The sequence below is a fragment of the Gymnoscopelus braueri genome (genome assembly GCF_963280865.1).
Source record: "Gymnoscopelus braueri genome assembly, chromosome: 17".
In the NCBI taxonomy this organism is placed as follows: domain Eukaryota; kingdom Metazoa; phylum Chordata; class Actinopteri; order Myctophiformes; family Myctophidae; genus Gymnoscopelus; species Gymnoscopelus braueri.
This window is the reverse complement of record NC_137617.1, coordinates 41,911,648-41,937,026: the sequence shown is the minus strand read 5'-3', so window position 1 is coordinate 41,937,026 and position 25,379 is coordinate 41,911,648. Positions and strand designations below refer to the sequence as shown.

At 41.4% G+C, this 25,379-nt stretch overlaps 1 pseudogene across 1 annotated transcript in view; it reads right to left on the bottom strand.

The window, feature by feature from the left end:
• Positions 1-25,379, bottom strand: part of LOC308105155 (neurabin-2-like) — a 47,776-nt pseudogene that overhangs the window by 218 nt on the left and 22,179 nt on the right. The window contains exons 5-11 of the transcript XR_013935015.1: positions 21,301-21,433; positions 17,984-18,104; positions 14,592-14,696; positions 5,767-5,899; positions 1,393-1,548; positions 722-775; positions 23-62 (exon numbers count right to left, since the gene is read on the bottom strand). The product of XR_013935015.1 is annotated as a neurabin-2-like (transcript). The remainder of the gene's footprint in view (positions 1-22; positions 63-721; positions 776-1,392; positions 1,549-5,766; positions 5,900-14,591; positions 14,697-17,983; positions 18,105-21,300; positions 21,434-25,379) is intronic.

Below are 25,379 nucleotides of genomic sequence, written 5' to 3'. Positions count from 1 at the left end.
GTTATGGTTGTCAACACAGTACGTGAAAGGGCATCCTCGGCATCAGACACCAGAGGCCTGACCTGACCAAAAACGGTGAAACATGATGAGTTTGTACATGAGCACGTGTTGGTTTTCATGTTGCAGGAGGAAAGTCAGATATTACAGTAATTCGTCCATCAGTCCCTTGAGCGTTTCTATGAATAACCAGTCTATTGAGACAGACTGCTGACTCACGCAATTTTCAAGTGAGTTTTTTTTTTTTTTTTTGGCCGGTATATTTTCCACGCACAAGGTACGGCACGGTACAGAGCACACGCGTGTAAACTAAAACTTTTCGTTTCAGCACTATAATTCCTGGCATTCCTTGAAATTGTATTAGTTTAAAAAGACTAAAACTAAGCTAAAAAACATTTCCTATAGAAACATGTTAACTTCTTCAAGGTAAAATAAAATGTGCGTGGTGTGTGCGTGGTGTGCGCGTGTCGTGCGCGAGCGTGACGTCATTAAAATACCGTTCGGCCGGAAAATAAATCGCCAATACCCACCCCACTTCCGTTTGCAGGTTCGTAGGTTTGTCTACTCGAAAATATATTTTAAAGACACCTTTTTTCAATACATTTTCGTGAACGGAAATGACGAACAGACGACGAACAGGCCTTTTTTTCTTTACAGACTGCATAGCATTCGTAGAGGGCGAAAGAGTTTGTCTGTCTTGAAAGATTAATAATGAATAACTAACCTTCCTTTTCAGCTGCTGGATCTCAGCCTGGGTGACAGCATGTTTTATCTGAAGCTGAGATGGAGAAAGAGAGAGAGAGAGAGAGAGAGAGAGAGAGAGAGAGAGAGAGAGAGAGAGAGAGAGAGATGGGAATGTTAGACACAGATGTGGACCTTAGATACACTTGAGCTCAGAGGTGAACAGACAGGGTGGATTTAATCCATAAAGACCGCGAACACATACTGTGTCATTTTAGATATACTGTGTCATTTTAGCTATAACCATTGTTTTATACTTTTGGCTATTCAATAATAGCAGATATACAAGCTCATAGTGCGGCACCGAGTGCCGCGCTACAGGCTTGTAGATCTGTTATTATTGAAAAATCTTGAGCATTTTGTGTTGAATACATTTTTTTCTTTTTTTAAAACAACATTTTTAACTACAATCTTTACTTCTTGGAGGGGTCCCTGGAACAATTTTTTTTTTATGGGTCCTTGACAAGAAAAAGTGAGCACCACTGATATAGCAACAGTTTCTTTTCCCAGAAAAATTAAGACATTTGTTGAGACATTTGACAAAGACTTTCACGATTAAAAAAAAAATAGCCCAAAGAAATCTTAAAATGACACAGACATGCGTGCGTTCCCGGTCTTAAAGGGTTAATCAGGGACATGATGTTTGTTGCTCACCTCCTTGTACTTGTGGGCCAGTTTCTCCGGGTCGGTCTCCAGGGGGGACATGTCCTCGTTCTCCGCCAGGTCAAACACCTCGATGGCGCTGGGGTAGGAGGACGGGCTGACGTCCTCGTCGTCCTCCTCCTCTTCGTCCGTGCCGTATTCGCCGCCCTGCGGAGGAGGAGAGGAGGAGAGATAGGAAATTGGGTTTACACACATCTTTTAAAACACAGACTGTGTTATATGGTGGAGTCTGGACAAAGTACTCGAAGAGGGTAGAGTAGAGCTGCCAGATAGAAACCGTGAGGTTCCCAGTTCGATCCCGGAGCTATCCCGGAACCCCCAAATGCTCGCGATGAGCAGGTTGGTGCCTTGCATGGTTTACTCTGCCATCGGTGGGTGAATGTAATGCACAAATCTATGCAAAGCACTTTGAATAAAAGCTCTATATAAATGCACCATTTACCATTTACATGTGAAAGTTGCTCTGTCAAATTTTGTACTTGGAGTTAAAGTACTGGGGCTTATTCACACGTACAAATTACAAAGTACCTTTTCTTTTTAATAGCAATATTGCTGTACTAGAATTTAGACAGAAAATCGATTACTTTCCAGAAAACATTTTAAACACCAATCAATCAATAATACTAGACACGTACACAACTACAAGCTTGTAGATCTGCTATTTTTATAATATTTGAAATAGGGCTTAATGAACTTTTCCCCTTCCAGGAAATGTAATGGAAGTCAAAAATACATATACATGTTAGTTTTTCCAAAAATACAAATACTCAAGTAAATGTACTTTGTTGCTGTCCACCACTGTGTATTATAGTATAGAACCGTCACCACCTTACATGAATGTCAAAGTTTTACTGTGCATTTTGTGCTGAAGTAGCATCAGATGAACACTAGGTGGTGCCACACTCCAAGTCCAGTGACTGCAGGTTGTGAAGCCCGTGGTTCTCTTTTAACACTTGTCAAGAAGCACATGTCAGCAGCCCCTGTTGTTGACATGGTGCTGATGAAAGCCATAATGTGAGCCATTTTTAGCTTCAGGAACCATTTGCAAAGCATGTTGACCAAATGCAAGGCATGTTAATATGATGTGGGAAACCACTTCTCTTATTTTTTATCTTGTTTTAGCCCCCCCAAAAAATGAGGATTATCATTTCATTATGTTAGGACACTGTTCAGGGGTCCTTGAAATTAATGGGAATCACTGAACTGTACTATACGTGAAACCTAAATCTACACCGTAAAATCCTCAGTGCTTACATAACTCCAAGAGTGTACAAAGGTCAATGCAATCTCGGACGTACAGACACGTAGGGGTCCCTAATGTTGAGAACCATTGAGTAAGGGAAAGGGAGTCCTTTGTTAGTCCTGCGGGGGCTAACCCGCAGTCGGCCGTACTCAGTTTCATAAGACCCAAGGGCTGAGAGGTGAACCGATGACCTTCTGATTACCAGACAGCCTCTCTACCCACTGGTAGGAGGGCAGCTCCTTAGGATCCAAGGCCGCGCGCTGGCTTGTGTACGTTAAGGGATCAGCATGTCGGAAATGTAACTGGGAGCCTGTCCGTGCAGGACTTTAAAAGTAATCTGTCAAATCTTAAAATCTGTGTTAATACTAGGAAGATTTCTGCCCAGAAAAACGATACGATCAGCACAAATATCCCAGTCCTACAGCTGGAGGGGAACCAAGGACACGTGGCCGCAAGCTCCGCTCATCATGATTGCAAAAGGTGATTTCCATTTTGAACGGGTGTAATTTATGCCTGCGGGTTGCAAGCATAATATCGTCGCTCTCGGGCAGAAACCTTGCATCTCCAGATTCTCCACATTTCAACGTATGTTTTTTTCATAAATGAATGCCCTTCTTCATCATACAAGAGCATCAACCAAAAGTAGTGAAAATATCAGATCTACAAGCTCACAAGATCGGATATTTTCACAATTTCTTCAATTTATTTTTATTTTCAAATAATGATACAAAAATTACGGTTTTGGACATACAAGGTTTCCACCCGACAGCAACGATATAATAAAAGCTGTAATCTGTGGTCAAGTGGACTGTGAATGAATCAAGGCTTTTCTGTTACTATGGCGACCCATCTACAGCGCTGTGTGTTTGTTTGTGGTGAAACCGTGCCAGGTGCACGGCCTCGCCACTTAACTTATGAATACATTAAGAATTCATGCATATTCAATGACTGAGGCTCATAGCTTTTACATTTTAGGTCTCCATTGCCTTGCTCAAGGGCCCTTCAGTGGTGTTGGGGGGGGGTGACCATTCACTTCCCCCACCCAGATTTGTCCTGCCGGTTCGGGGGAATCGAACCGGCAACAAGTGGGCTCCTGTTGCGTGTGGCCACATTGTGACATCATTCCCTCAATCACTCAATAACCCCCACTGTCTCTCCTCTCACCCAGGCTGGCACACCTGCAGCTGATCTGGAATTGCTCTATGCACAGCTGCCATATTGGGAATGAATTGGGCCCCTTCCTTACTTCCTTTACAGGTGTTACCAATAATACTAATTTAATAAAGGCTATGTTCCGTTTAGTGTGGCATAGTGGTTGTCTTATTTTCAAGGACCCCCATAACTCTGAGAGTGTACAAATGGAACCAAATGGACCCTCTGAGAGTGTACAAATGGAACCAAATGGACATTTGGTTCCATTTGTACACTCGCAGAGTTATGGGGGTCAGTCAGTTACACACCCACCATAAGGGGCCATTTGGGAACCAAAATGGAGTGTTTCTATGAGCCAACATGCACGATATCAGCACCCTGACCAGAATGGAACAGAGCCTTCATTAGTATCATTAGTAACAACACCTGTGAAGGAAGTAAGGAAGAGGCCCAATTTCTTTCCAATATGGCTGCTGTGCACAGAGCCTATTACCAGCCTCTATAAAAGCCAGCCAGATTCAGTTCCACTCCAGACACAGACCCAGCAACAACTCAGAACCCATACCCAGTGGTGTGGGGGCTATGGGGGCTGCAGCCCCCCTGGTGGTGGGAAGGGAAAAATATAAATATATATATTTTGTATAATATATATATATATACACATATATATTAAAACAATAATGTATTTAACTTTGGGGAATAAAATATTTGTTGAAAAAGGTGCTGCTTTTACTTATCACGTGGTCACCCTGCTACCGGGTCACTTCAAATTTCAATACGGAAGGCGCAATGATAGTAACTGACAGCCTCTCACATACTGTCAGTGAACACCATGGCGAATCAGCAGAAACGCATATCGGATTTTTTTTGGCATGGCAAAGGACTACGTTTGGTGCCGTGTGAATCCAGGTAAGATGGCTTTATTTTATGCTGTGCAGCTCATGTCTGTGCCTGCATAATAGTTTTTTTCTTTGTAACAATGCTGCTGTACATTTACTTAAACCGACAGCATCTTTCCTTTTTTCTCCTCTCTCCTACACAGATGCTGCCTCTCTCTCTCTCTCTCTCTCTCTCTCTCTCTCTCTCTCTCTCTCTCTCTCTCTCTCTCTCCCAGATCTCTGCCTCCCCATTGAATATTGTATTGTACTATCTGAGTACTTGTCCTGTTAATTAAGTTGGTTAACTGATTGTCTATACTGTATGCGTCATGCAGCAGGACTGTGTTTTGTTGTAATTAAATTATGGCAGATGGCCGCTGTTCATTTAATGTGTGCATTATGCTGCTTTGTAATGCGTAATTTAGTAGTTTTTTCTTGTAACGATGCCGCTGTGCAAATACAAGGAGCAGGACTTGTTATTAGGCTGAAGTTTTTCTTTGCAACGTTGTCTGCCGTTGTCTGCCGATATTGAATCATAATTAACGTGGCTGTAATATTAAATCATCAATCGTTTCTCTTCAGTGTGCAGTTGTTTTTTCAGGCTGTTGTGGGCTTGCCGTTGTGCTCATTGTTACGCCGTTGTGTGGGAAAAAAAGACAAATAAGACAAACTAATGTGCGATGTGTGAATAAGTGTGAAAGGAGACCCCCCCCCCACACACACCGCTGATTCCTAAACATTAACACAATCTGTAAAACTATGTTTTAGTAAAAATTATTCCTGCTGTTCTACATACTGCCAACCGGGTGAAGAAATCACAGATTGAGGCTTTACCCGAGACTATTAAGATTTTATGGAAGATGCTTCTGAACATATTGCTAGCTTCAGCAGTTCACATGCTCTAATCTTAAAATAATAACCAAAAATAGCCTAATCTACAGGCTCGCATTGAGAGCTTGTAGATCGGCTATTTTCGCCGTGCAACATGCTTCCATAGAAGACATGCTGGCTCCTAATGGAATCCAAATGACAGCTGTGTGGCGACATGAGAACTTTAATCCATGTGTAGTCATGCAGACAGCTGCTGCTAACCTCTTGTTCATCCATGTACTGGTTGTAGCGCTGCTCCATCATCTCCCTCTGCCATCGCTCCTGTTCCAGGGTCTGCTGGATCAGCTGGGCCACCTCGCTCTGCTCGCCCGGCTTCTCTCGTCCAATCAGAAACCTATACACACACGTGGGAATAGCATTTATGTTACCATGTTTGTCTCCACCGCCCATCATCTACTTTAATTACTAACATTACAGTGTCCTACATTCCTGTGGTTAAAAGGTTAATTTAAAAGATACTGTAAATAAACCTACAGTACCAGTCGTGTGGCACCATTCAAATGTAATAAAGCTTCCATACTTTATTCTTTAACCACTTTTAGGGCCTATTAAAAAAAAAATCAAGCCGATCTAGGCCTGGGCCGTAGCGTGACGGTCCAGGCACGCTAGGCTGCAATGCCAGCCTGACAGCGTGCCGCGGGTTCGACTCCCGTTCCCGACGACCTTTGCTGCGGCGGGTCACCCCCCCATCACACTCCCCATTTCCTGTCAGCCTACTTTCCCTATCCCTCTCTAAATAAAAGGCATAACCCCCCCCCCCCCCCCAGCTCATAACACGGCACGTTTAAAAAAGAAAAATGTATCTTTGAAAATGTTCACCCGTAATGACAGGTTTAGCATAGGGATAGGTTGAAAGTGGTTGAAAGTGGTTAAAGCAAGTGTACAGTACCTCCAAAAGCAGTGGCGGAAAGTAACTAAGTACATTTACTTAAGTACTGTACTTAAGTACAATTTTGAGGTGTTTGTACTTTACTTGAGTAATACCAATTTCCAGTACTTTTACTTCTACTCCACTACATCTCAGAGGCAAATATTGTACTTTTACTCCACTACATTTATTTGTTACTAGTTACTTTTCAGATATAAATTATTACATTATAAAACATACATTAACCACTTTAGCCCTATTTTATACATAGTCTATTTGAAAATAGCTGATCTACAAGCTCACAACGCATCGCAGCGCGACGCGTTGTGAGCTTGTAGATCTGCTATTTTCAAATATTTAGTACTTTTACTTTTGATACTTTAAGTACATTTTGATGCCAATACTTTTGTACTTTTACTCAAGTAAACTTTTAATTCTGGACTTTTACTTGTAACAGAGTATTTTTATATTGCAGTATTGGTACTTTTACTTAAGTAAAGAATTTGATTACTTTTTCCACCACTGTCCAAAAGTAGGCTACAGTACATAGTAAGAAACCAGTGCACAACTTACACAAGTTGAGTGCAGCACCAAAACGTTTTGGGTCTGAGTTTTGAATTTGGTGGTGTACTGGTATAGCAGTGAATCAAAACGTATTCAGTTAATACAATATAACTAGTACATGTGCAGTGGTTGGCGGTGGTCTCCCTATACTCTTATTGACTACTCTCTTGGTTGCTTGTTTTTGCAGAAAATGCACTAAAGACTTCTGGTGATTAGTAGTTTTCGTTCCCTACCTATGTTGAATACACTTATTGTAAGTCGCTTTGGATAAAAGCGTCTGCTAAATGACTGTAATGTAATGTACTCTACTCTTATGGAGCTGAGATATTTAGACCCTGGTGTCGGGTAGGGTCATAGCACATAACCTGCCTGAAGCTCATAGCACAATAGAGCACCAAAGTCTGATGTCACTGCCGCTAGAGGGCGCTATCTCCCTGGGTCAAGGCGTTATTTTTGTGTTGAAATCTTCAACGTTTATGATATTCATTCATATTAGATACAGCCTGTTTAAGGAGAAAATGTAATTCATTCTTGCCTTAAAAACTACACTTCCCGGGTCTGAAATCACTGTCCCTACAGCAGCCGCGTTCATGGGAAATGTAGTTTGACTCGTTTCTAGTGTTTATTGTGTTAGTCTTTGGGTACATTTGTACATTTCCACCTTCAGTCGATGCTTCATATCCATACGAGTAAAATCGCCCGGATGATTTGTAGGCTACTACTGATTTAGAAGGCATTTTTAGAGTCGGCCTGGGTTAAATAGAATTGATGGGTTGTCTATGTCACGGCTCCATTGAGGCAGCTGCCATGGTTCCACCATGACCTCTGGATTTATGATAGAGTGTGTGTGTGTGTGTGTGTGTGTGTGTGTCTGTGCTGTCATCGCTCAGCATGACAGTCAAGTTATTCTTCCTCCTTGACGACATATTTGCCTCTTGTTGTTTGCGGAACCCGCAGCCAGTTTGACACGCTACACTGGCTCTCACCACATCCTGCCCGTCCTCCTCCTGATCTCTCCAACTCGCTGCACATTATTTACATCTACAGTAGTGGTGGAGTAGAACTGCTCAGATTTGTTACTTTTGCTTAAGTAAAAGTAGCGATACCACAATGTAGAAATACTCTGATACATGTAAAAGTTCTCTATTCAAATCAAAATATTTTGAGTTTTTGTGCTAAGGACTCCCAAGTTGATATATATATGGCCGTGGACCCCCATCTGAAGATGTTTTGTGCCAGGGACCCCCGGAAGAGAAGATTTCTGTTCACTTTCAAGATTTTTCAAAAACTGTTTAAAAAATAGCAGATGTACAAGCTTGCAGTGTGGCACAAAGTGACACGCTATGAGCTTGTAGATCTGCTATTTTTATATAGCTAAAATCTAAAATGACACAGACGCTTTCCCCGTTTTAATGGGTTAAAGTACCAAAGTAAAAGTAATCCCATTTTTTTCCATAATGTTTAGAAAATAGCCGATGTATAAAAACAGGTCTGTAAATGGTTAATGTACGTTTTGTAATAACAATCTAAAACCTGAAAAGTAACTAGTAACTAACGTATTCAAATAATCATAGTGGAGTAAAAAAAAGATATTTGCCTCGGAGACTTAAGTACAGTACTTAGAGTAAATGTACTTTTCCACCAACTGAGATTTACATCTCGACGGCGGGGGAGTCAAACAGGGTCACGATGATTACATCCTTTTCCAGGCATGTTGAATCCCGTCCAAAAGATTCCACACGGTCGGGGCCGCAGAAAGCATAGTTATCAGTAACAGACACAAGCCGCACATCAGAAGTATCATTTGGGAAATGCCAGGAGGCTATTTCCAACCCGGGCCCGGCACGGAGGGAGGTTTTTGGTGGACTCGACGGTTCCCAAAAGCTCTCCTTTGTCATCCGGGGCTCATTCATAATTCACAGCTTAGCGGTTCAGCTATTGTGGTAATTGTTATGCCTGATTTGTACTTCGTCGCGCACAGTGTGGTTGGACAGTATAACCAAGTACATTTACTCGAGTATCAAAGCTTGGCCCAGTCGATAGCTATTTTTAAATCCTTTATTAAAGACTTCATTTCTTCTTCTCCCTGGCCTTCAGCGACAGCTGCTGTAGCCCTGTTTTCCCTCACTGGTGCTAATGTTTGTTTTGTTCGTGCTTATTTCATTGTATGCTATTGTCTGTTTATATTGCATTGTTTGCTTTTAGTTGTTTAGCTGTACAGCACTTTGGGTTGAGTTGAGTACTGTACTTAAATATATATTTTTGAGTATTTTTGGATGCTTGTTATGACTTTCACTCCACTACATCTTAACCCATTAATACCTGGAACGCATGTGTGTCACTTTACTAGATTTCTTTGGCTATTCAAAAATAGCAGATATACAAGCTCATAACGCGGCACCGAGTGCCGCGCTACGAGCTTGTAGATCTGCTATTTTTGAAAAATATTAAACTTCTTTTTTTGGTTTTTTTCAAAAAACCGTTGAAATGCTGAGTGCCAAGCAGGGAGGCATTGGGTCCCATTTTTATAGTCTTTGGCATAGATAGATCGAACCCCGACATCCCAATCGCATGGCGGACACTCTAACCACAAGGCCACTGAGCTGGTAATCAACCACTTGAGCTCCATTTCAAATATAGTGAAAATATCAGTTCAAGGACCCCCAGTTTGATATGCATTAGGGCCACAGACCCCCATTTGATATCATTTGATCTCTGGGACCCCCAATCGTACACTGTCAAAATCATCAGTGTTAATTCAACTCTGAGAGTGTACAAATGGAACCAAATGGACCATATTCCGTTCTATGTGTACACTCTCAGAGCTTACAGACTCGTTAACGGCTCCATAATGGTTCCTAACTCCATCAATAATTTAGCTAGTCGACCCCTCTGGAAGGCCCTTCAAGGACCCTTGTGGGTCTCTGGGCCCTCCATTGAGGCCCAGTGTGTTTTAGTGATAGCTCATGCATTATGAATCCAGTGTAGAGAGCAGGAAGCTGAGGCCAATTCATGAAACCATCAGTCACACAAATAGACCGAGACAAGGAACTATCGTCAGCCAGAAACCTTGTATCTCCATATTCTAACATTGTATGTTTTTTCCGTATATGAATGCTACTTTGTCATAAAAGAGTGAAAATAACCGAGCTACAAGCTCACGAGGTGTTGCATCGTTGGTTACCAATGGTTACCTGGTATATTTTTGGTATAGTAATTTATATTGTTTAGACTGATGCAAGGTTCTTGGTTTACCCGTGATCCTGGCCTACTGAGGCACTAGTGCACTGACTACACCATTAGTTCTCAAAGAGGCTTCCGGGGACCCCCAGGGTTCCTAGAGGGGGTACCAGGGGGTCCCCAGCAAAAACTAGTTAATATGGCGTCACAATCATTTTAACCACTTTAACCATATTTTATACTTTTGGCTATTCAAAAATAGCAGATATACAAGCTCATAGCGCGGCACCGAGTGCCACGCTATGAGTTTGTAGATCTGCTATTTTTGAAAAATCCTCGCACAAATTTATTTTTGAGACAGGGAGTCCGCAGCCCAAAAAAAACATAATTTTGGGGGGTCCTTGACATGAAAAAGTTTGAGAACCACTGCACTACGCTGTCTCTCTGCATTCTACGTAAGTGCTTACCTTGCATATTGTAAGTCACTCTGGTTAAGAGCGTCTGCTAAAATGCCTAAATTGTAAAATTCTATAAACAAGAGCTTGTGACTAAATAAATAACCACCAATGGATCCATTGGAACACAGAATCTCTTTTATCCAATTTCCTGTAAAGTAACAGTCCTGGACATACGAGGTTTCCACCCTACAGCGATGCCATGTTTGTGGTCGTTTAATTAGGCGTTAGTGCTGGGGAAAATTGAAAGGCTACTGCGGCCGACTTAATCACTGACCTCGTCTTGCTCATAATGATTAACTATGTTTGTTTCACTGTATGTATGTGCTGTTGCCACGGGCCTTTTTAATTACACATACTTACGGGAAAGTAACTAAGTACATTTACTCAAGTACTGCACTTAAGCACTTAAAACCCCAGCATCCGCATTGTATTGTGGGGGGAAAGCTTTTGCAGGAAAATAGCAGATCTACAAGCTCACAGGAGCTTGTCGATCGGCTATTTTCAGCGAAAGCTTTCTCCACAATAACCGAAAACAGAAAAGACACTCGTATAGAGCCCTGTGGGACTCCGGTCAACCATATAGGGTTTAAGTGGTAAAGCACAATTCTGAGATACTTGTACTTTATTTGAGTATTCCCGATACTTTATACTTCTACTTAAATTGCCTACTTAAGAGGCAAATATTGTACTTTTTTACTACACTGCAATTATTAGAAAACTTTAGTTGCTTGTTATTTAGCAGATTTAGACTATAATTACAAAACATAGCCATAATTTACTATTGCTATCTGAAAATAGCCGATCTACAAGCTCACAACACGTTGCGATGGAACGATGAATGATGACGATAGGACCGTTACGTGTACCAGAGTATTTCTACACAGTGGTATTAATACTTTTACTTAAGAAATAAGTCTGTGTACATCTTCCTCCACTGATTAGATAGAGACAGAATGGCCTTAACCCATTCAATCCGGAAATGCATCTCTTGTCATTTTAGATTTGACCAATAACCGTTAATTTATACTTTGGCCCATTCAAAAATAGCAGATATACAAGCCTGAGCTTGTAGATCTGCTATTTTTGAATAATCGTGAAAATGTGTGCAAATCTTTGAATATATATATATATATACAGTATATATATTTTTTTAAAGCAAACATTTGTGAAATATTTAGTTCCAGGGACCCTCAGAGGCAAAGATTTGAGTTACAAATGTTCGCTTTAAAAATGTATATATTCAAAGATTTGCACACATTTTCACAATTTTTCAAAACTAGCAGATCTACAAGCTCATAAATTCTACTATTTTTGAATAGCCAAAGAAATCTAAAATGACAGAGATGCGTTCCCGGATTGAATGGGTTAATAACTAACCTCGTCTTGGTCATAATTATGAAATGTGTTTGTTGACTGTATGTATGCTGTTGCCACGGTGATTTTAATTACACACTAATTGTGAGGCTGGATGTGGAAATGTATAGGTCTAAGGTCAGTGTAATGTTGGAAGTACCTTTTTTCTTCTTTTTCTTTTCTTACATAAAGCTGTGCTAGGTAACTTTATTTAGTGAATAAAATGTTATTTTGGCCAATCTGTATGGTAGAGTATGCTCTTACATGATGAAGATACTGACATGATACTGACCATGATACTGACATGATACTGACCATGATACTGACATGATACTGACCATGATACTGACCATGATACTGACATGATACTGACCATGATACTGACCATGATACTGACCATGATACTGACAATGATACTGACATGATACTGACATGATACTGACATGATACTGACCATGATACTGACCATGATACTGACATGATACTGACATTATACTGACCATGATACTGACCATGATACTGACATGATACTGACATGATACTGACATGATACTGACATGATACTGACATGATACTGACCATGATACTGACATGATACTGACCTGATACTGACCTGATACTGACATGATACTGACCATGATACTAACCATGATACTGATATGATACTGATATGATACTGACATGATACTGACATGATACTGACCATGATACTGACATAATACTGACATGATACTGACATGATACTGACCATGATACTGACCATGATACTGACCATGATACTGTCATGATACTGACATGATACTGACATGATACTAACCATGATACTGACATGATACTAACCATGATACTGATATGATACTGACATGATACTGACATGATACTAACCATGATACTAACCATGATACTGACCATGATACTGACCATGATACTGACATGATACTCGCATAACACTGACCATGATACTGACAATGATATTGACATGATACTAACCATGATACTGAGTCAGTATCATGGTTAGTATCATGTCAGTATTGTCAGTATTACTGACCATAATACTGACCATGGTACTGACCATAATACTGACCATGATACTGACCATGATACTGACATGATACTGACCATGATACTGAACATATCATTTCTGCATTTGGGGTGGTTGTATTTCGTCTCCCTGCTATTCTATTGAGACATTTAGATCCTATGACTGGTTGACAAAGTGGTAATGCCTGCAGGTCAAAATTCAGTTTCTCCCCTGAGCAAGCATACAGGCTATATTAGCTCACAATTCAAACTCACTACTCAAGCTCACAGCACGTCAAATCTGCTATTGTTTAATAGTCAAAGTACAGCTGCCACGGATGTTTTGTCATGATGATAATCAAAATCTCCGAAGTATCTTTTCACTCAAGTTTTCAAATAATTATAGTGGAGTAAAAAAGTGCAATATTTGCCCCTGAGAGAGCGGAGTAGAAGAATAAACCACAGGAAAAAAATTATTAGTTACTTTGCAAGCGTACTGTCTCGTACAGTGGGAGAGAAACACTCCAGAGCAGAGATTTTTGATTTTAATCATGGAAGAGCCATGATTGCCCAACCCCACAGAGAACGTCTTTGTTAAGCTTTAAACAGGAAGCCACTTTCAGTCATATCAGAGAGCCGGCACATTCCATACTGCCATGCATACATTATTCTATAACCTATTAGCCGTGTACATGACTGTACACATTGTTTTGTACATGACAAAGGTCGACATGGACCTCAAGGAGGCTGGGCTCTCAATGGTAAAGAGAGCCAAAGGCAAGCACACACATCAAAGAACCAGCATTTTTATTTTACATACTGTAGGCTACTGTTAGCATTGCTACTAGTTCAGCGATTCCCAATCTGTGGGCCCAACGAGCATTGCAAGTGGGATCCCAAATAATTGGCAAAACACTACGATTTGAATGACAATATAACATTAATATTAAAAAAGATAATGTAAAAAAAATTGCAGTATTTTCTTTCTTTCTTTTTTTTTACTTTGAAAAGAGGGGTTTTCTTGTGATACCGATGAATAAGAACTTATTCTATGTATTCTATGTTAGTTCCTTTGACCCAAGCTGGAACACGATTGATTTTTATATTTTTTTACGATAGATTTTTGTGCTTTTTTAGGCCTTTATTGATAGGATAGTGGGTTGACAGGAAATAGGGAGAGAGATGGGGAGTGACATGCAGCAAAGGCCGTCGGGATCTGGACTCGAACCTGTGTGGTCAGGCTACTTTGGAGCCTAGGTGCCCGGACCGCTACACACGAATAGGCTGCCGTGTTAAGTGGTCAGATGGGTGGAGGGGGGGCATGTGCCAGAATTCAGGCCAAAAATGCTAATTAAACAACTAAAACTTTTAAACACGGAAAAATCTGCTTCCCTGCAGCCTACTTATACAGTATATACCTTTTGCACCAGCAGATTTCACAGAGAAAACACCCCCATCACTGTATATATATATATATCATATTATATCACTTGACAACAGGCAGGCACGTTAACAGTGAGGCCTTGACAATAAGTTGTAGATTTGGCAGCTTTATATGGTTGTACTCATGTGGAGTGTCTTACTTGACGCTTCCTGCGGTGTTCCTGAGCACTGAGGCTGCAAAGCTCTGGGTGACTCCAACCAGACTGGTCCCGTCTACTTCTACTATCAGGTCATTCACCAGGATCCTGTAAAACACACATAAACACAAACATCATTCAATGAATTCACAGGACAACAACTTTATCCAATCGGGAGATAGAACTCAGTCAGGATACAGATTAAACTAGTTAAATTAGAAGTGATGACACAAAGAAATGAAAACATTCAGTTTCATAATTATACAAATCAAGTTTTGGTAACTTGGTTACAGAAAGACAGTTTGGCCACAAAAATATATTGAATTACAGAAAGGCAATATATATATATATATATATAATAAAAAAATATATATATATATATATATATATATATATATATATATATATATATATATATATATATATATATTAATCCATTGTTACTGGAATTCAATATAGAATACATTTTAAAAAAATCAGTCCTCCGGGAAGATAATATGAAATCCAATTTCACACCTATTTTGTTAGAGTTGGCACTGGAAAAAGATAAGATAGGAATTCAGGCACCAAAAACTGCCAGTTCATTAAAACCACATGAACCCTATAGCCTCAATATTCTGAGCACGTCATAATAGGGGAACATTCTGCAAATATACACAAACATTCGGCCAAAAATAGCAGATCTACAAGCTCTCAGACGAAGAGATTTGGCGTAGACAGAGGGAACAAAAGGAGCGGACTAAGTACAGATATGGGTGTAAGTGGTTAAAAGTCAGCTTGGTAGCAATTCAAACATCAGACTTCAGAACTGCCTCAATTCTGGCAAATGAATGTCATCACGACTGACAAGATGAGAGACATTCTTTTTTATGTTTAAGGGTTGATATAGCTCCTGTACGACCTAGTAGTGACGTTTCTGCCCCATATAACATTATGATCTGGGTTGAATGTGAATTTTCACTCGCATTTGCCCTTGGCAGTACTGACACAGAGAGAGAGAGAGAGAGAGAGAGAGAGAGAGAGAGAGAGAGAGAGAGAGAGAGAGAGCTCGTTAACCGAAACACCAGCACTTCACAGACGCAATTATTTTATGGCACTGCGCTCACTTCTGGCTAAACTGCGTCACGTTTGATGGCAACGTAAGTGTCAGTGTCAACGTCAGTGTGACAGTGTCAATGTCAACGTCGCAGACGAACAATACTCACTCGTAAAACCCTGCCCAGTGCCTGGGGGCGTTCAAACACTCAAGAGTCAGAGTCATCTTTTTGCAAGAGGTATTAACATAGCGGTTTAACGTTATTCATTTGTTTATGGCTGATTTACTTCCTCTCACGCAGGTGCAGAGCTGTTCCATTAACTAATTGAACAGCAGCCGCAGCCTTTAACACCTTTCAACACCTTTTAACCTTTTAATAGCGACAATCTGCTCTTCTGACGACTTAAGCCTAATTTATGCTCCGTTGCGACCTCGGTGTCACGGCACCGAGGTCGGCTAATCTCGCCGTGAGACACCTCCGCGCGTTAAATCGGGCTTTTTAATCTGTAATAGTTAGGACAAGGCAGCTTGTTGGTGCTTACTGTCTAGGGCAGGGGTCTTCAACGTTTTTCAGGCCAAGGACCCCTTAGCTGAGAGAGAGATGAAGCAGGGACCCCCACTACATATTGTATAAAATTGTGTTGAAGATTAAACCTTTTTCATAGATAGACAGCACTATGAATGTGTAGTGTTTTGTTAGATTCATGTCACCAAACCTCTTTGCCGAAAATAGCAGATCTACAATCCCACAACGCCTCACGCTGCTGTAAGATTGAGAACCACTGCACTAATTTTGGCTAATGTTCCCCTCAGAACAGGATGCTAGTGACAATAGCACATATATATATAACAGTGGTTCTCAACCTTTTTTGTGCTGCAGACCCCTATTTAGCCACGGACCCCCATCAGAAAATATTTTGTGCCAGGGACCCCCAGAAGAGAATATTTGGGGTTAAAAAGTCTAATATATTCAAAAGTTTTGATATATTTCAAGTATTTAAAGAAATAACAGATGTACAAGCTCGCAGTGCGGCACGAAGTGACGCGCTGTGAGTAAACTGAGTAAATTGTGATGCTATATTAACTACTTTTGCTGAGGTCCTTTTGCCCAAGGACCCCTGGGGGTCCCCGGACCCCATTTTGAGAACCAATGATCTGTAAGCCCAACCGTGTCACATCGCTTCCTAGTCCTAGAAGTTACATAACAAAACACTTCTCTCGGGTTAACAGCTAAATTAGTTTACAAAACAAAGACCTTAGGGAATAATGCCTTCAAAGTGGCAGAATGTCCTTGGCTATTCAAACCTGGTCAGTATGCAAGTACCTAGTGCTTGCATGTGAATGGTAACTCAGTGAATGCTAATGTCCTGTATGCGACACACCTTTGTCGCATTGTCAAACTTTGTCTTTGACAATGGAGGAACATTGGCAGTGTGTCTAGCAGAGCAGGGTTATTTTCACTTCAATCAGCGGAATGAATAAGCTGAACCCTGGTGAGCTGTGGCTTAATTTTCAATCATTTCTTTATCGACTGGCAATGTGATCCAGGCATTTTGTCAACATTTGGAAATGAAAGTGTACTGAGATCCCAATGTGCCGCATACGAGACGAGAGCTGGGTGATATGACTTCAAATTAATATCACGATTATTTCAAACTTTTGCCTCGATTATTATTGTTATATTATCACTATTATAAATATAATACATATAAATTGTGAAAATAGAAGATCTACAAGCTCGCATTTAGATCTACGTGTCACATTTAGCTACTTTTGCAAGCCACCATTGTACAACCAAGTATAATACAGGCAGGGCTTATATTTTTTTGTGCCAATTCATTGATATATAATATAAGAGAAAAGATTATAATGACAAAAACTGCTTCTCAATTATTCAATTAACTTACATGAGCCAGATTAAAGGTAGGGTAAGTGATTTTCTTTTTGTTCAAATAAATGTTAAATAGCTCTATGGTCTGATAGTACTCATTGCTGGAGTGTTTGTTCAGTTACAGGAGTCTTCCTGTCTCTCCAGCTCTTTATTAAACAGAACATGCATTTTTAGGTCAGGTACCAATTTTATCCAATTTATTTATTTACCAGGGACAGTGCACATTAATCAAGTTAGCCAGAGGCAAATTTCCATCTGTAGTCCCTGAGCAGGCTGTTAAAAAGTGGTGATGAAACTATCCATACAAAAATCAGGAATCAGGAAATTGAAGTTGGAAGTGATGACACAAAGGAATGAGCAGACAAAATTCGGTTTAATTGCCCCGGCCCGCGTTGAAAGTGAACTGAGCCCAATGCGGCAGAACAGACACGGAAGGTGGTAGCTAGCGGTCAGTACTGTACGACGTACCTGCCATCCCTGTGCGCCGCCCCGGCGTCCGTCACGGTCTTGACGAAGATTCCCAGCTTCTCCAGGCCCATGTCTGCCCCCGCACCCATCCCGATGATACTGATGCCCAGGCCGTCACCATCTGAGGAAGATAGAGGTGACAGAATTAAGGCAAAAATAATAAAAAATAATAAAAAAAAGCCAAGTCATTTTCATCAGCAATAAATGTAATAGGATTCTATGTCAATTATTGTTAAACATCTGCATTACTTAATGCCTGTTTTCTCTCGTGTGTTACCAACATCAATACAGCATGGAATTGTGGACAAAATCGTATCCAACGACAACACAATATTTCAAGTCTTGGGTCTGAGAGTCTAAATCTCATCGAATGGTGGTGCCGTGGCTCAAATGCCGAATAAAAAATGGACCTTGATATGAAAAAGGTTGAAAACCACTGTTCTATGTCATGTGTACCTCATGTGTGTTGCTTTGTTAGTTGAATCTGGGACTGCATTGACTGATGAGGGTCATTTTGGTTGCAGGACTTTTGGTTCAAGACAGTTATTGTCGACCTTTTTAATCTCAAGAACCCGCGGGCAGTTTGATATGCATTAGATCACAATTTGTACTCACTCTTTGCCTCATCTGCGGGGTAATGGACAATTCATAAAGCTGCCTACCAAGTGACATCATCCGCGGGGATTCCAAGCTAATGGAAAGTACAACCTCTCTTCTTGGGAGGTTAGCCACTGTTGTTGCATCATTAAAAAAAGTTTGAAATGACCACCGATGATCTCATCGGTAGGCAAACTTTCAAACTATCCACAGTCCAACTCTGAGACTCCTTCCCCCCCAATTCCACTTCCGTGGGCCATTTTGCACACACCATACTGTAAACATGCTTTACATGTGAACCGGTATAGTTTGAATAGTCGTGTGTGTTTTTTCTAACTACCGTGAGCGTTAGAGGGGGACCATATGGAGATGATATACTGTATATTGAAGAAATTCTGAAATGTTCCTTTAAACAGGCCTCCATTGCAACTACTACTGCGCAAGTAAAAGGGAATTATGCCAGCACTCACATCCTGTCCTTCAGGGCCTTCTTATATAGTCGCCGTCAGGTGGAAACCTTGTATGTCCAAAACCGTTACTTTTTAGGAAATGGAACAAAAATTGTCCGAAATAGTGAAAATAGCAGATCTACAAGCTCACAAGGCGCCGCTTTGTGGCGCATTGGCGAAAGACACATAAAGAGGTTGAAATATGGAGATACAAGGTTTCTGCCCGACAGCGACGACATTTTATTATATAAAATATATATAGATATATATAGACAGGCAACAAGGACAGAACGTGAGTGCTGGCATCATTCTCTTTATGTTAGCTTTCTTTCTTTTTTTTGAGCCGTGAACCCGGCAAGGCTGTCGTGTCGTTTGTGTTTGACTGAAGTTGTGCTCGCATTCTTTCTACTTTAACCACTACAGCTACACAAGAAATAATGGCGGTTGTGCATTGTACACTACATACTACGTATATGTAACAGCCCAAGGCGAAAATATGATGTACGTTACAAAGTACAGAACATACATACTGTATGTACTGCGTATTCACTGTCTTATCGTGTATAGGAGGACATGTTTCATACCGTAACCTGTTAAGCTAGCCTTGTGCACGTTTCTATATATAGTTGTGTCCATAAATATATGAATGCTCCCTAATGCTGAGGAGATGTTGAGAGGGTGAATCACTGGGCCGAAAGGAGGAAGGAAAACATGCCTCCTTTGCACTTTTCCTCGCTTTTGCGGAAGTGATTCTCGCTGTGGGGAGCATGGGGGGAGGGGGGAGGGGTTGGGATGAGGGCTTAGTATGACTGACTGAAGGCCTTTTTAAAAACCACTAAGAAAATAATACCGTTCATATGATGTTACCTCCAGTCCTGAAGGTGAACACTGGGAAGTCCTCAGTGTTAAATGAACTCTGACAGTGCACAAATGGCAGCAAATGGACCCGTCAAGAGTTACAATTTAGAAATTTAGCAGACCAGAGCGACTTACAGTAAGCAAAATGCATAGAGACAGTGTAGTGCCTCAGTAATCTAGGACGAAAGGTATACCAAAAGAACCTATCATCAGTCTAAACATTATAAATAACATTGAAACTATACAAACTATAGAATGCCAGGTCGACAAATGAACCTGGCATCTGTCTAATTAACATCTAAATTACATTTTAACCTTTGAAAAAGACTGCAAGGTCGTCAAGACTAGAGCAAGTGCTACGGTAAGAGTAAGAGCTACGGGCTAAGGAGGAGTCTGAGGACGTGTGTCTTCAGATTACGGCGGAAAATTGGGAGTGAGTCTGCAGTTCTAACAGTTACACACCCATAAGGTTCCATTTTGGCCACCTTCCATGTGAAGGAGGTTTTTAGGAACTTATAGTGCTTGTTGAGAAACACTTGAGCAAGGCAGTTAGGGGACTTGAACCCTCATCCTCCCTCTTAGGACGAATAAGGTCAAAAGTGTTTCTTTCGCTTAAAGGAGCACTCAACCTTATCTTCATATAATTGGTCCTCACTAATGCTCATTATAGGATGGCACAATTTCAGTCCACTCGCTCTCCTTGGTGGGCTATGGACACCTGCCTACCAGCTTAATGCTCTGAAACGTTTTACTGTGCAAAAAGTAAACAACATTTTGACCGAAATTTTGGACTTCCTCAGGTGGAAGGTCAAACCTTTTGGTTGAAACTTTGTTTTATGCACAGTAAAAAAGTATTAAGCTGTTGTGCAGAGTTTACTTACCCTCACCAGCGACAAAATATATGGACGGGCATAACGTTTACTTTTAGGCCAGACCGCACCAATGCAACTCCATTTGCCATTGGGGATAAGGTTGCAAGTAGATGCATGTTGCAAGTAGTTGCATGTTGCAAGGAGTTGCAAGTAGTTGCATGTTGCAAGTAGTTGCATGTTGCAAGTAGTTGCATTGGTGTGGACTGGCCTTAGAATGCAAGATTCAAAGTAAACCGGTATTCTGTATTGCAGCGTCCAGATCCCAGATTCATTTGTAGACCTGGCATCCTATAGTGTGTATAGTTTCAATGTACAGATTTTTTTGTTTGTTGATATTATACTGATGATAGGTTCTTGGTTTACCTATGATCCTAGATTACTATCTCTATGCATTTGATGCATTACCTCGTGTTTACCTTGTTTACTGTAAATCGCTCTGGATTAAGAGCGTCTGCTAAATGCCTAAATTGTAAATTGAATACAAGATTCAAAAGTAAACAGGGTCTGCTTCTACTGCAGCGTCCTGTGCTGTTTTTAATACCTTTCTCCAGCTCTACGGGGAACAGGTCCAGCCTTTCCACCCTCTTCTCCAGCTCGTACTCGGCGGACGCGGCCATGGGGTCCACGTCTTCATTACGTCTGTCGTAGTCCTCATTGGGGTAGGTGGCGAAAACCTGCAGCAGAGGAGCGGATTATTACAATTACAATTTACAATGTAGGCGTTTAGCAGACACTCGTATCCAGAGCGACATAACAATAAGCAAGGTGATCACATACATAGAATGCAGAGAAACTAGGATCGCAGTATAAACCAAGAACCTAGCATCAGTCTAAACAATATACTGTCAAAAAGTGTATCTGCACATTTAAACTGTAGGATACCAGGTAAACAATGAACCTAGCATGTTTGTTTACCTTTATTTTTTTGAATTTCAGTCATTGTAAACAAGTCAAAAGTTTGAAATAACTGACTAATTCAAAGTCACGTTGCCTTGCATTTACACAATAATCTGATTTATTTTTGTGCATTAAGAAAACAAAGAACAGAGAAGCAGCTAAGTGCCTGTTCTGCCATGTAAAAACACACACACACACACACACACACACACACACACACACACACACACACACACACACACACACACACACACACACACACACACACACACACACACACACACACACACACACACACACACACACACACACACACACACACACACACACACACACACACACACTGGTTGTACATAGATTCTTTCTTGGCTCTGTACAACCACAGTTATTCAGCATGCTGCCGCTCGCCTCCTCACTGGCAAGAAAGAAACGCGACCACATCACTCCTAGCCTCACTCCACTGGCTCCCTGTCCGTCTTAGAATTGATTTTAATATCTTACTGTTTGCTTTCAAAGCCAGCCCAAAATGGGCTGCATGGCCCCGTCGTATTTATCAGAGCTGATAGAGCCGTACATCCCAGGCTGCCAGAGCCCTGAGGTCAGCTGCTGACCAGTCGCTCTTGACTGAGGAGCTCAAAACTAGTTACAAGACCAGATGTGACCGCTGACCGGGCCTTTGAAGCGGCCGTCCCTAGACTCTGGAACAACCTGCCCCTCCATATCCGCTCTGCTCCTTCACTAGAGGTCTTTAACGCAGGGGAACGCATCTGTGTCAATCCGGGAATGCATACTGTGTCATAAGATTTCTTTGGCTATTCAAAAATAGCAGAAATACAAGCTCATAGCGCGGCACAGAGTGTGCTATTAATTTTTTTATGCTATCAAGGTGAAGTGTTTACATGTTCGTATGAATGAAAGTTTTTCTTTGCATTTTGGTTATGTCAGAGCACCTTGACCCGGCTCATGAGAGTACACGCTCTAATGATGTGCTTCCTGAACCATTAGTTGCGAGTTAGACCATCTTTCAGCCCAAGACGCAATTTAGGACAAAGTAAACATATTGTGTAAAAAACCTTCAAGTGGATAAAAATGGAGAAGATGAACGAAATCCACTAATGGCTGCAGATGGAAAAATTCTTTCTTTGATGTAATGGACAACCATCCTCTCAAAACTCTACAGTACAGCTACAAATTGATGGAGATGGCATGTGATGAACTGCACTCAAAGCTAAGCCAGTTGAATATCACTGACCTATGCACACACACACACGCACACACACACGCACACACACACACACACACACACACACACACACACACACACACACATACATATGCACACATATGCACACACTCATGAACACACAAATGCACACTCACACGAACGCAGGCAGGCAGGTAGACGAATACAGTCTCTCTCTCTCTCACACTCGCACACACACACACACACACACACACACACACACACACACGTACGTTTGCATTACTATATTACTGTACTTTTGAGGACATCGACATCTTAGGCTGGTGATTTTATTTATGCCATTTGAAATTATTTTGGGACCTTCTTAACCCTATAAACCTGAAGCCGATCTACAAGCTATTTTCAATGTGCAACAAACGGGGTGCAGCTACAAGTTTAAATCAGGCATACCTCTCCAACCGCTAAACCTAAACCTCTAAAATGTCTACTCCTAACCTGAATCTTTTCCTGTTTTAACCATGAAACAACCATTTCTCCTGTGAGGACCAGGAAGATTGTCCCTCGCGATGTCTATTCCTCAAATTCTACTATACTTGTGGGGGCATTTGCACACACACACACACACACACACACACACACACACACACACACACACACACACACACACACACACACACACACACACACACACACACACACACACACAGTGTGAGCCAGGGAGAGCCGGCTGAATTATAAAAGGCCTTACTCTTGGACTTCCAAGGTTATTATGCATCCCTCGCATGCTCTGCTACCCACACTCTCTCTTCACTGCAGGACCTTTTCTTTCTCTCGCTCTCTCTCTCTCTCTCTACCCCCCCCCCTCCCCCCCGCCCCCCCCCTGCCCTTTCATTTCTGTCCCCCTGTGCTACACCAGTGGTTCTCAAGCATTCTCATGTCACGAACCCCCCCGGATGTATTGGGCGGCGGACGGACCCCCTGTTGTGCCAGGGCCCCCCCAACAAGAGAAGATTTGTGTTAAACATTTCCAACATGATTCCAAATGTTTCAACCAATTTTCACAATGTTCCAAAAATGTTTAGTTACTACCATAACCTTGTAGATCGGCTATTTTCAAATAGCCGAAAAATAAAACAGGGCTTAAAGTGTTCCTCCTTTTTTTGTTGTTGCTGGGGACCCCCTGGAATGCCTTCAAGGACCCCTGGGAGTCCCCAGACCTCCACTTTGAGAACCACTGCACTAACACAGTAACATCTCAGTTGCTTTAGCCCTAGCCCCCCCCTCCCTCTGACCGGTCACATGGGTGCCATCTCCCTTGGCAACCCCCGGAGTAAAGCCCTCATCGGTGTTGACAGTAGGCTTGTCCCCGCCAGCCAGCCCCTCCCTCCCCTGAGAGCTTTATACTGTATCATTGTATGTCCATGCATCATTGAACACACCATGCACACACCGCTGTCAGGCAGAAACCTCTTACCTCCATATTTTGTAACTTTTTATGGGTTTTTTTCCCCGGTAAATGAATGCCCTACTTTGTCATGCTACAGTGTCACACTAAAGTATCAAAACTAGCCGCTCTACAAGCTCACAACGTCACACACCTGTGACTGGCAGGTCGCTCGAAGCGACCGTGATTACCAACAGAGGCATACTGGGGTATTTTGGCTAATTCTTTTGGGGGGCGCGCTAGTGCTACCCACGTGTTTAGCTGTGTTGCTCATCCCACGATTGCACAATCCTTTCAAGTTATACCTCGTTGTAAAGTGCAACTGATCAACAATAACAACGATATAAAATACAATGCCAATTGGTATTATTGAAGGGGAGAAATGAGGAGTTATATAAAAACACATTTACACATTTCAAATCATATAAAACACGTGATTAAAAACATTTGTGGAGTTACCGCTTTGGCTGACAGGCTGGCAGTGTGCACAAGAAATTTAACGACTTAACTTCGGGCGCGCACGCACACACACACACACACACACACACACACACACACACACACACACACACACACACACACACACACACACACACACACACACACACACACACACACACACACACACACACACACACACACACACACACACACACACACACACACACAGACCCACTTGACAGTTTAGCCTCCTGCAGAGCAACTGCAGGAAAATCTAGCTGATGACGTAAACATAGCAACCAATCCTCTATTATTATTATTATTATTATTATCATTATATAGTGCAGTACCCGTTATCACCCAAGTATGTGGAGGCCAGTCTGTGACGTGAGTCATCAATGACGCACCAACCTGAGAATTCATAGTTACAGTACACAGACAGACATTCCTGGATTTATAGATATTTATAGATATTTTATAGATATTTTATAAATATTTTATTTATTTATTGATATATTTATTAATACTATTATTATTATTAATATTATTATTATTATTTATTAATTTAGTGAAAGTGAACTTCTGACCAGTGTTGGTCCTGGGTCACAGAGTTTTCTAATGGCCTCTGATTTAG